The 12,294-nt window shown below is 35.7% G+C and overlaps 1 protein-coding gene across 8 annotated transcripts in view; it reads right to left on the bottom strand.

Moving 5' to 3' along the window:
• Window positions 1–12,294, bottom strand: part of ARL15 (ARF like GTPase 15) — a 521,133-nt gene that overhangs the window by 212,448 nt on the left and 296,391 nt on the right. The gene's annotated exons all lie outside the window — the stretch shown is intronic.

Genomic DNA, 12,294 nt, shown 5'->3' with positions numbered 1-12,294 from the left:
AGATTTTAAATGAAGCCACCTTATGATCCTTTTGATTTTCATGTGTTTTGTCCCTTTTCTTGAATTCTCTGTTAAAATTAGTTATAAAAAAAATAAAGCAAGTAAATTATTTTCATTGCCTTTGACTACAGTGTTGTTGAGTTTAATTCTGGCAACTTGGAAGAGACCTAAAAATCTCTCCTTGAAGGTCACAAATGGCAAAGAAACTCAGTATAACTTTTGCTTGAGTTATATGTATGTATGTATCTATGTATGTGTGTATATGGTAAAGAGCAAGAGTCAATATTCTATCTCTATAACCCTTACTATATATAGAAATAAAAATCTATCACCCCTAATACACACACACACACACACACATATATGTATATAAAATCTATCACTCCTCACCTTTATCATACACAAGTATATACATACACACACATATATACACATTCATGTATATACACAAAGGATTTCTTCAACTGACTTGATAACTAAGAAATAATTTAGAACTTATGCCAATGAAAACAGCAACATATACAGAATATGTACTGTATATGGTTTTGGCAAAGAAGATTTACCAAGAATAAATCAGGAGTAATTTTTAGAAAATTTTAGAGAATAGTGACAATCTCTCTCCAAATCATATGCTAATTCTTAAATAAAGGGTGAGTTTTTAAAATAATCTATACAATGCATCACATAAGATATGGGAAACTGCCCTGTGACCAATGCTCAAATGGGAAAATTTCTTCAGAGTACATGCACTTAAGTTAGTATTTAAACACAGTAAGAAAAAATAAGTATTTCTGAAGAAAAATGAGAAACTTCCACTGAGAAACAGTACCATGTTTCTAGGAACTAATAAAATAATATTTAATAATCATAAAATCCCAAAGAAGGGAGGGACCCAGGATTAAATTATTCCAACAACTAAACAAGGAGTCCCCCCCTTATATCCCAATTGAAAGTAGCTGTCTAACTTTTACTGGAGGACCTTTACTGAGGAGGAATCACAGATTTAGAACTGGGTTCTTACCTGGGAGCTGAAAACTGGCATTGGTGACTGCATTTTCACTATAATTGGCTTCCTTTGTAATCTATGTATTTTACTTTATGCATTTACAAATATTTTAGGAAGGGATTCATAAATTTTACCAGGCTGCTAAAAGGACCCCATCACCCCCCCACATACACATACAAGTCAAGGATTCCAGATTTAAAGTAATAATGATCATTAAGAGCTCATTAAGTTCTTAAGACCTTCCACCCTTCTCATTTTACAGATGAGGAAAACAGAACTATGGTGGCCTAAGACTTGATCTAGAAAGGAAGACACAACATAGGATACTTAAAGTAGAAGTGAATAAAATAATTTTTATCATGTGTATTACTCTTTTGACAAAAAAGAAGACAGTAATTTCAAATGATAAAAGGCTATTGATAGTTTATATAATTTAAAAGAACTCAATTCACATATTTAACAAGATGATGATCAAGTTTTATGAATTTATACAAAAGTATCATACAGCATTTAAAACAATGTCTCTGGTTTTAAAAAAATCTAATCATTCAGAATATAGAAAATAATACAGATAAAGTTAGACACTGGAACATCCAAACATGGATCGATGAATATTTCATGCCATTAACATTACTAGCTGAAAATAAATTGGCTTTTTGTCATCTCATCATTTCACTATGATTTCACTGTATAATAATGCATTGAAGTTCATAGCCTCAAAAGGTCCATTGTTAAACAGTTCCAAAATCACCCAACCCAATAACCACAGAATAACGAGTTGAAAGGAAATAGAATCTTACATGGGTACTAAATGGAAATCCTACTGCATGCAAATATAAAATTTCACAGACACCCAAATAAATACAAAATCCTGCCATATTCAAGTCACTCAATATCCAATGCTAGCTTTCATTATATCAGCACTTTCTTATGTACATGTTCAAAAATCAACTTTTGAAAAGACAGACATAACTTTAGAAAAATGACATGGGGAAAAATTTAAATTTAAAAGTCACAATAAAAACGTTCACCTTTTACCTATCTGTCCTTCTTTCTATCCCTTCCAGGTTTTCTGTTCAGATGATTCAAATTTTGTTTCCAGAAGCCATTCTCAATTCAGTACTTTCAAGTACCTCCAAATTGGAAAATTATTGAAGTGAAATGAATTGAAATTTGCAATCTTAGCATAGACTTAACGTGTATAAAGAACTTTATAGCCTCAACAATGGAACACAAGTTTTGAAAGAATGCCAACAAACTAAGAACTATCTATGATTTAGCAGATAATTCCAAATGAATTGTCTGAAACATATGAAAGTTAAGTGACTTGTCAAAGACCACACACACACAATATATATATATATATATAATATATATAATATACATATATATGTATACATATATATACACATATGTATGTATCAAAGGAAGGATTTAAATGTCGCTCTGCCTGACTCTAATGTCGAATAGTTTATACACTATGATAAAGCCACCTTAAAAAAATAAGGAAATCATATTAAGTTGGACAATCATTCAATGGTTTTTCCATTAGAAATCAGGAAAGGCTAGGATTTTCCTGTTATTTTAGAGCATTCTAACCAGAGGATGGGAATTATTATGATAATCAACAAGCACTTATTAAACAACTACTATTTGTCAAAAATGATAGTAAATACATGGCATACAAAAATAAAATAGCCCCTGCCCTGGATAAAGAAGATGAGAGTTCAAATCCAGCCTCATATAGTTACTAGTTGTGCCAGGGAAAAGAACTTAACCTATATTTAGGTTATTTAGTTACCTAGTTACCTAAGACAAATGGGGAAGACTACATAGAACTCCAGACCTACAGTCAAAAGATTTTAAGAATAAATCTAGCTATGTGACAATGGGCAAGTCATTCAACCTGTTTGCCTCAGTTTCTTCATCTGTAAAATGGGGAAAATAAAATCCCTACTTCCCAGGGCTGTAATGAGGATTAAATGAGATAAAAATTATAATGCATCTAGCCCAGAGTGGGGCACATAGTAACTTCTATATAAATGTTAGTGATTAGCAGTTATTATTATCTATTTCAGTTTCCCCATCTATAATACAGGTATAAGAGTAGCATTTACATATTTAAAGTATCATGTTTGCATTTAAGTATATTTATTATGCTATGTTTATATTTGAACATAATATATATTTATTACATTTGAACATATAATATGGGCATATTATACATTTATTTGGCAATGAAATATATACTATATTAAATATTTGCAAATATACATTTATGAGAATATATATTTATTTATTTATTAAGTGTATATTATATAGAGTATTATATAAATGCTAACAATTACAACTACAGTTACCAATTTGGAGTGAGAATCTCAAAGATTAATGTACGTTGTGGAGAGCTCTTCAGATAAATCTTACTTCCATGTATCACTGGTTTATGAAGGGAATGTTGCCTTCTTGAAGGCTGTATGAAAGCAACATTTGGCAGTTTCCAAGTTGGAAAAGGCTTAAAGTACAGGGCCAGACACTGCTCCCTGAAGACAACCTAAGCTACTTCTTTAGAGACTCATTATCAGGAGACAATTATAAAGAGCCCTTATTCTTCTGTAGGCCCTTCCAGTTTTCCTTTTCTTTTCTCTTTTTATTTTTTTGTATGACTGTGGTAGAGTGGGAGAACAAAAAAAGGGATTGAGTCTTATTGTGGAATGAGAATGAGAGGTATTTAAGAGGATATAATGATTACAAAATAAATATTTGATTCTGTGGAGCCAAACAGTACCATAAGGGTTTTCCTCCAAATAAGGTGTCTTCCCTACATAGCATGTGTTAAAATAATAAGAATCTTTGATAGATGCCACCAGCTGTACATTGGTTCAGTGATCCTCTGAAGGTTAATATTAAGCAAAGCATAAAACAGAGAGACAACTCGTTACCAAATTGTTTCCAGTATCAGGGAAAACATCCAAATAGAAGGATTATCTGGAGATGGTGAAGCTGTCCAGATGCTGCTGTTTATACTGGACATTGTGCTGATGGCATGAAGCCCCAAAACACCCCAAGTCCTCCTCAAGAAGATCCATTTTGTTAACATCAAAATTCTCCCCATAGCAATATGTCACTGCGAATAGTAAAACTATTCAGGTGATTCTTCCAAGATCATGGTTTTACCCAATTCACAGCTAGTAAAGGCTTTTCTGGAAAGTTTGAGTCTCAAGGACAGGTACTATGCTCTAATCTAGAGCTATATTGCTAACTGAGGGGAGAAAGGCACCCGCAATTCTTATGATTAACTTAGGAGGTATTTCAGAAGTTCAAATAAACAAAAAATTCCCTAGATTCATCTAAAGATACAATCATAAAGGGGGGGGTGGGGGAAGAATAAGTGGAAAGGGGGCAGTTAGGCTGGACAATGGAATCAAGAAGACATGATTTCAAATCTGACCTCAGACATTTAATACTCACCAGCTGTGTGACCTTGGGCAAGTCATTTAATCCCATTGTCTTGCAAAAAAAAGAAAAGAAAAGAAAAGAAAAAAGAATAAAAGGAAGTGGTATAAGGAGGAACAACCCACTCCTTAGGAAGGTCAAAATTGCCTAGGTTTCAGAGTGCAATAAAGTGTAGTTCTCAAAAAATAATTGTGAGGACTATCACCCTCTCCTCCTCTGTAGCTGCAATTGATGATCAGTTAGCAAAAGAAAAGCCAAGTGGGTACTCTGGGCATTGCCTTGGGTATAGAGCCTGAATACTTTGTATTTTGCAAACATGTGTAGACAATCACCCCACAGTCAAAACTACAGGCAGGTCTCTGGTCTTCACCAGAGAATGGAATAGGATTTTATTCATAAAAGCAATTACCTAGAGTGTATCATGAGTCTTAAAAATCTCATTTTTTTAGCTACTAAAAGAGAAATATCCTTTCAAAATGATATTTCTAGACAGTACATTAAAAGTACCTTATGGTTTATGTTGGAGTATGTGTAAATTAATGTTACTAATACCGCAATAAAATTTGTAATTATAATTCAAAGAAAACTGAAGACAACCCTGAAGACTTTGATATAAGGCTGAATTCACTCATTTTAGAAGGAGTGAAACGATACTACTATCTGGTCTTCTCAAAATGGAAGTGAATGCAAAGCTGTTTATTGAAGGAAGGAACAGCAGCAGACTGGGTGCAAGCAGAATCCAACAGTGAGTAGGGAGAGCAAGTCTTGTACAGGGTGTGGGATATAGAAGGTGAGGTGATATGATTTCTATAGGGACTGGGGGTCATTGGGGTGTCTAGAGGATGTGTTTTGCTTGGCAATTCATCAAGGTGAAATTGTGCATTGTTTAGAGTTTCTATGGAGGTTAGGGTTCATGTCCTTAGGAAAGGATAATCAATGGGTCTTTACTAGGCAACAGCGAAACTCAGGCCTGGATCTAACACAGGCTAGGTCACTCAAAAAAAAAAAATCTTATGGTCTGCATAGTCACCTAATATACTTTTGGAGCTCAGTAAATGTTACAGACTAATGACAGAGGTTAACTATTTAATAGTAAATTAAATTTTATGGGAACTTCCGGCCAAGATGGCGGAGAGAAGACAGGCACAGTTCTAGAGTCTCCTGATCTCTTCCCCATCTATCACATGAAACAAACCTCTTAGAGGAAGTCCAACTCACGGAACCCAGAGAGAAAAGCCAGGAGAAAGAGCATCTACCTCAGGATTTGTCTCCCGCTGCAGCTTCGGTAGAATTTGGGTGGGTGAGTATCAGACCCAGATCAGCCAGAGTAACAGCTGAATTGGAACTGGGAGTCTGAGGGCTGGAGAGCGGGACCTACTGGATCAGCAGTGGGGCAAGACGAAAGAGGCTTGGGTCTGCGGGGAAGCAGAGGCGCTGGTGTTGGTGCTGTCCCCCTGGAGCTTGGGGAAGGGGCCGCGGGGAGAGGCCTGGTGCAGGACAGCTGCGGACACCATCTCTGGGCTCCTCAGGTCTGAGAAACTCTGAGTCCACGCCTCCATTGCACTGAGGCCTCCTCCAAAACAAACAATTGCAAACTACTTCTGCCTCAGGCCCAGGTGTGTGAGCCTAAGAACCAGCCCAGCTGAGGAATGACCTCAGGCCAGGGTAAAGCCCAGCACTGACTGAAGGCAAAACAATTCAATAGTTCCAACTCCTCCCTTCAGGCAAAGAGAGAAGGCCTCTCAACCCAGGTCACAGACACTCCAGAGAAAGCAACCAGCACCTCCTACTGGGCATCCAGAGAAACTGCACTCAGTAAAGCCTTAAGCAATCCCAAGCCCAGGTGAACCAGCCCCCCCCCCCCCAACTCAAGGTCTTAGCATAATGAAGAAGGGTCAGTGAAAAGGCAGAGCCATAGAAAAAACCCTGGAAGGGAAAGACCCCACTCAGAGAGACCTGGAACCTCTGAGGAGAATACAATCTGGTCTCCACCACAGAAAGACTTTCTCGAAGAAATAAGGAAGGAGCTTAAAAATTTGGGAGAGACAATTAATACCTTGCAACAAGAAAACAAAACCTTAGAAAGTACAATTGGACAAACACAAAAAGAGAATATATCTCTCAGATCATCAATTGGACAATTACAAAATGAGAACAATCCTCTCAGATCCTCAAATGAGCAAATGCAAAAAGAAAATAATTCTCTCAAAACCTCAATTGGTCAAATGGAAAGGTCTTTCAAAAGTAGAATTGACCAATTGGAAAAGGAGTTGCAAAAGGTTAATGAAGAAAACTCCTCCCCCCCCAAAAAAGAATGTTGTCTACAGAAACTAATGACTCCACGAGACAGCAAGAGTCAATTAAACAAAATCAAAAAATAGGAAAAATAGAAGCAAATGTAAAATACCTCATCAACAAAACCACTGACCTCGAGAATAGATTGAGGAGGGGCAACCTGAAAATTATAGCACTTCCTGAAAACATTGAAGAGAAAAAAAACCTGGACTTAATATTACAAGATCTAGTGATGGAAAAGTGCCCTGATTATCATGGAATCGGAGAGCAAAGTAGTTATTGAAAGAGTACATCGATCCCCACCAGAAAAAGATCCTAAAATGAAAACACCAAGGAATGCTGTGGCCAAACTGCAGAACTATCAAATAAAAGAGAAAATCCTGCAAGCAGCCAGAAACAATTTAAATATCAAGGAGCCACAGTAAGGATCACGCAGGACCTGGCTGCATCAACATTAAGGGATTGAAGGGCCTGGAATGAGATATTTCCAAGAGCACTGGAGCTTGGAATGCAGCCAAGAATCTACTTTCCTGCAAAGCTGAACCTACTCTTCCAGGGAAAAAGATGGACATTTAACAAAATAGAAGAATTCCAAAAATTTCTGATGAAAAGACCAGAGCTAAACAGAAAATTTGGACATCAAACAGGAGGTTCAAGAGACACATGAAAAGGTAAAAAAAAGGGAGGGGCAGTAAAAGGAAAAAATGCAATAAATATAACTCTAACAGAGGGAATACACCTTGCCAGAAATGATGGACATTCATGACCTGTCCATGAGACTACTATCTAATGGGATGTAACTGGCTTTAACCCCATTTGGGAGAAAGACTCTAATAACTCTCAGGAATTTAGACTCTATTCAATAGAATATACAGAACTAGAAGGGTCAGACACTCAGAATTTCATATGACTCAGATAGAATGATCAAAAAAAACACTACCACCCTAAAAAAAGGGGACAGGAAAAAGACAGGAGGAGGGAGGGGATTGAATGGGATAAATCACATTACACTAAGAGGTACAAAAAACCTATGGTAATAGTGGGGAAGAAGGGAGCAGAGGAGAAACACCTGAATCTTCTTCTCATCACACTTGGCTTAAAGTCAACCTACACATACTCAGTTAACTTATAAAACATCTAACCTTTCAAGTATTAAAAGGGGGAAAGGGGAGGGAGGATGGAGAAAGGGAAGGTGAGTGTGGGAAATAATAAAAGGAAGGGAAGGGAAAAGGAAAAAAGGGAAAGGAGAAAGAAAGGGGAGGGTGTGATATAGGAGGGGAAACACATTGAAGGGGGTGGTTTTCAGAAACAAAAGACTGGGGAATATAGATAAGGGGGGAGGGGGAAAATACAAACAGAGGGAAGATAGCATGGAGGGCAATAAAGAATTAGTAATCATAACCTTAAATGTGAATGGGATGAACTCTTCCTTAAAATGTAAGCAAATAGCAGAGTGGATTAAAAAACCAGAATCCTACAATAGGCTGCTTACTAGAAACTCATTTGAAGCAGAGAGATACATATAGAGTAAAGGTAAAAGGTTGTAGCAAAATATATTTTGCTTCAGCTGAAGTAAAAATAACAGGGGTAGCAATCCATATCTCAGACAAAGCAGCAGCAAAGATAGATAGCGTTAAAAGAGATAAGGAAGGAAACTATATCCTCCTAAAAAGTACCATAGACAATAAAGTCATTTCAATGTTGAATATATATGCACCCAGTGGGACAGCATCCAAATTCTTAGAGGAGAAGCTGAAAGAATTACAGGAAGACATAGATAGCAAAACTGTACTAGTGGAAGACCTCAACCTCCCGCTATCAGATCTAGATAAATCGAATCATAAAACAAACAAGAAAGAAATTACGGAGGCAAATAGATTGTTAGAAAAATTAGATATGGTAGACTTATGGAGGAAACTGAATGGGGATAAAAAGGAATATACCTTTTCTCTGCAGTACATGGAACTTATACAAAAATTGACCATGTACTAGGACATAAAAACCTAATGATCAACTGCAGAAAGGCAGAAATAGTGAATACATCTTTCTCAGATCACAATGCAATAAAAGTCATATGCAATGGGCCAAGGAGATATAGACCCAGAACAAACTGGAAACTGAATAAGCTCATTTTAAAAAATGAGTGGACCAAAAAACAAATTATAGAAAGAATTAACCATTTATTCTAGATAATGATAATAATGAAACAACATACCAAAACCTAGGGGATTCATTCAAAGCAATTCTCAGGGGATATATTATAGCTCTAAATGCTTATATGAATAAATTGGAGAAAGAGGAAATCAATGAACTAAACATGCAACTAAAAAAAATTAGAGAAAGAACAAATCAAAAATCCCCAATTAAGTACCAAATTAGAAATTCTCAAAATTAAAGGAAAAATTAATAAAATTGAAAGAAAAAAACTACTGAATTAATAAATAAAACCAAAAGTTGGTATTATGAAAAACCCAATAAAATTGATAAACCTCTGGTCAATTTGATTAAACAAAAGAAAGAAGAAAAGCAAATAGCTAGTATCATAAATGAAAAAGGTGAACTCACCACCAATGAGGAGGAAATTAAAGTAATAATCCGAAATTACTTTGCCCAACTCTATGCCAATAACTTTGATAATCTAAGTGAAATGGATGAATATTTACAAAAACATAAGTTGCCCAGGTTAAATGAAGAAGAGATTAAATACCTAAACAACCCTATCTCAGAAAAAGAAATTCAACAAGCCATTACTGAACTCCCTAAAAAAAAAATCTCCAGGGCCTGATTGATTCACAAGTGAATTCTACCAAACATTTAAGGAACAATTGGTTCCAATCCTATACAAACTCTTTGGAAAAATAGGGAAAGATGGAACTCTGCCTAACTCTTTCTATGAAACCAATATGGTACTGTTACCTAAACCAGGAAGAGTTAAAACAGAGAAAGAAAATTATAGACCTATTTCCCTGATGAATATAGATGCAAAAATCCTAAATAAAAGCTTACCAAAATGACTACAACAAGTCATCACTAGGATAATACATTATGATCAAGTAGGATTTATTCCAGGAATGCAGGGTTGGTTCAGTATTAGGAAAACTCTTAGTAAACTTAATTATATCAACAACAAACCTATCAGAAATCATATGATCATATCAATAGATGCTGAAAAAGCTTCTGACAAAATACAGCATCCATTCCTATTAAAAACACTAGAGAGTATAGGAATAAATGGACTGTTCCTTAAAATAATAAGCAGTATCTATCTGAAACCATCAACAAGCATTATACTCAATGGGAAGAGGCTAGAGGCATTCCCAATAAGATCAGGGGTGAAATAAGGGTGCCCATTATCACCACTACTATTCAATATTGTATTAGAAATGTTAGCATCAGCAATTAGAGAAGGAAAAGAAATTAAAGGAATTAGAATTGGGAAGGAAGAGAAAAAACTCTCACTCTTTGCAGATGACATGATGCTCTACCTAGAAAATCCCAAGAAATCATCTAAAAAACTACTGGAAACAATTAGCAATTTTAGCAAAGTTGCAGGTTATAAAATAAACCCTCATAAATCCTCAACTTTTCTATATATGTCTAGCAAGAAACAGCAGGAAGAGCTAGAAAGAGAAATCCCATTCAAAGTAACCTCAGACAATATAAAATATTTGGGAGTCTATTTGCCAAGACAGACTCAGAATCTTTTTGAAAACAATTATAAAACACTTCTCACACAAATTAAATTAGATTTAAATAACTGGGCAAATATCAACTGCTCATGGATAGGTAGAGCTAATATAATAAAAATGACAATTCTACCAAAACTAAACTATCTGTTTAGTGCCCTACCAATCAAAATTCCAAAACAATTACTTTAATGAGTTAGAAAAAATTGTAAGTAATTTCATATGGAGAAATAAAAAGTCAAGAATTGCCAGGAGCTTAATGAAAAAAAGTGCAAAAGAAGATGGATTAGCCCTACCCGATCTAAAATTATATTATAAAGCATCACTCATGAAAACTGTTTGGTATTGGCTAAGAAATAGAGTGGTGGACCAGTGGAATAGACTAGGTATAAAAGCAGGAGATGATTATAGTAATCTGCTGTTTGATAAACCCAAAGAGTCTGGCCATTGGGATAAAAACCCCCTCTTTGATAAAAATTGCTGGGAAAATTGGAAGTTAGTATGTCAGAAACTTAGATTAGACCAACACCTCACACCCTTTACCAAGATAAGATCCAAATGGTTACAGGACATAGACATAAAAAACAATACTATAAGAAATTAGAAGATCAAGAACTAGTCTACCTGTAAGATCTATGGAAAAGGGAACAGTTTATGACTAAGGAAGAGTTGGAGAATATCACCAAAAACCAAGTAGATTATTTCGATTACATTAAATTAAAAAGCTTTTGCACAGATAAACCAATGTAACTAAGATCAAAAGAAATGTAGTAAATTGGGAAACAATCTTTACAACTAATGATTCTGACAAAGTACTCATTTCTAAAATATACAGAGAACTGAGACATATTTTTAAAACAAAAAGCCATTCCCCAATTGACAAATGGTCAAAGGATATGCAAAGGCAATTTACAGATGAGGAGATCAAAGTAATCCATAGCCATATGAAAAAATGTTCTAAATCATTAATATTAGAGAAATGCAAATTAAAGCTTCTCTGAGGTACCACCTCACACCTCTCAGATTGGCCAGTATGACCAGGAAGGATAATGATCATTGTTGGAAGGGATGTGGGAAATCTGGGACACTATTACACTGTTGGTGGAGCTGTGAACTCATCCAAGCCTTCTGGAGAGCTATTTGGAACTATGCCCAAAGGGCAAGAAAAATGTGCATACCCTTTGACCCAGCAATACCACTATTGGGTCTATACCCTAAAGAGATGAGGAAAAAGGGTTAAAAACATTACTTGTACAAAAAATATTTATAGCAGCCCTGTTTGTGGTGACAAAGAATTGGAAATCCAGTAAATGTCCTTCAATTTGGGAATGGCTTAGCAAACTGTGGTATATGTATGTCATGGAACACTATTGTTCTATTAGAAAGCAGGAAGGACGGGATTTCAGGGAAACCTGGAGGGATTTGCATGAACTGATGCTGAGTGAGATGAGCAGAACCAGAAAAACACTGTACACCCTAACAGCAACATGGGAGTGATGTTCAACCTTGAAGGACTTGCTCATTCCATCAGGGCAACAATCGGGAACAATTTTGGGCTGTCTGCAAAGGAGAGTACCATCTGTATCCAGATAAGGAGCTGTGGAGTTTGAACAAAGTGCAAGGACTATTCCCTTTAATTTAGAAAAAAAAATAGATAGCTTATTGTCTGATCTTGTTACCTCTTAGACTTCTCTTTAAGGATATGATTTCTCTCTCATCACACCCAATTTGGAACAAGGTACAACATGGAAACAAAGTAAAGACTGACAGAGTGCTTTCTGTTGCGGGGGGGGGGGGGGGAAGCAAGATTGGGGGGAAAATGTAAAACTCAAATAATATCTTTAATAAAAATAA

This window comes from Macrotis lagotis, chromosome X (genome assembly GCF_037893015.1).
Source record: "Macrotis lagotis isolate mMagLag1 chromosome X, bilby.v1.9.chrom.fasta, whole genome shotgun sequence".
NCBI classification, from domain to species: Eukaryota; Metazoa; Chordata; class Mammalia; order Peramelemorphia; family Peramelidae; genus Macrotis; species Macrotis lagotis.
Note: the sequence above shows the minus strand (reverse complement) of the source record. Positions and strands in the feature narration are given on the sequence as shown.